Genomic DNA, 1,227 nt, shown 5'->3' on the forward strand with positions numbered 1-1,227 from the left:
TTATTTAAAGGATACATAACTAAAAAAGGACAACCTATAATTTTTGAAGAACTTTCAATATATAGAGAATATTTAAAGGTGTTAGAAAGGCTGAAAAATATAGATATAGGACCTGATTGATAAGACCTTAAAAGATAAAGGATATATTTCATAAATAACCTTAGTAAGGGTAAAGTAGTACTTTTAACAAATTAGGCTATTGTGGAAAAATGGAATAATTTCCCAGCCATTCTTAAAATTATCCCGATAGATGGGAAGCTCGTATATCTAATTTATTATTACTTATTAGTAATTTTCAATATATTTGCGTGTTAAAAATAGGGAAAATTGCGGCGAATGCCTGAAACCTTTCAATTTGTTACATACTATACCTTAACCTTTTATTTTTATGGTCGCAGTTCCGAACCTTTCACTTTGATTGCAGCCAGAATTCATTGGACAAAATTCATCCATTAATCTGTTAGTCAATTCTAAAATTAGAAGTTTGACTCAAATTGACAAAATAAGTGAGGGATCAAATGGTATATTTACATTTTCCATAACAAAAACTGTAATATGTGGAAACACATAAAGTGGAGTGAATATGCGGAATATGCAAAATTTAATTTAACTAACAATAACTTGCAACAGGACACAAATTATCAAATCTAGATGAATTAAAATCAATTCAAAGCATAGCAATCATTCAAGAATAAATATAAAAACTTATAAGTAAATAACATCTAGAACTATTTACGATTCGATTATGAAAAATGCCCACGTCCGCACATTTTTCAAATAGAATAATTTTATATGTAAACCTAATTTTTTCTATTTTTTAACCACATATTCTCTAAAAAGATCACTATTAAAAATCTATTCACCAAAAAAATGAGGCCGAAAAACTTGAACAATCAAGCAAGGGTATTAGAGATAAATCATATAACGAACTTATATGAAATGAAGAGTATTTGTAAATAATTTGTAATTATGTTTTATTATCATTATTTTGTAGTTAGAACATCTTCAATAGATTTTCTATTTATAATGAACATTTTATTTAAATTTAAAAAGAAATTTTTTTTATACACTCTAATAATGCTATCTTTTGGCTCTTCATTTTACTTTTTTTTCAAGAAACATTTATTGATATCTTATCATTTTTTATTTAACATTATTGTTTAACATGACAACGGCCAATAAAATCAAATAAAATTTAAATAATTTAAGAAATATATTATTAAAATT

Source organism: Olea europaea, unplaced genomic scaffold, assembly GCF_002742605.1.
Source record: "Olea europaea var. sylvestris unplaced genomic scaffold, O_europaea_v1 scaffold3178, whole genome shotgun sequence".
Lineage (NCBI taxonomy): Eukaryota > Viridiplantae > Streptophyta > Magnoliopsida > Lamiales > Oleaceae > Olea > Olea europaea.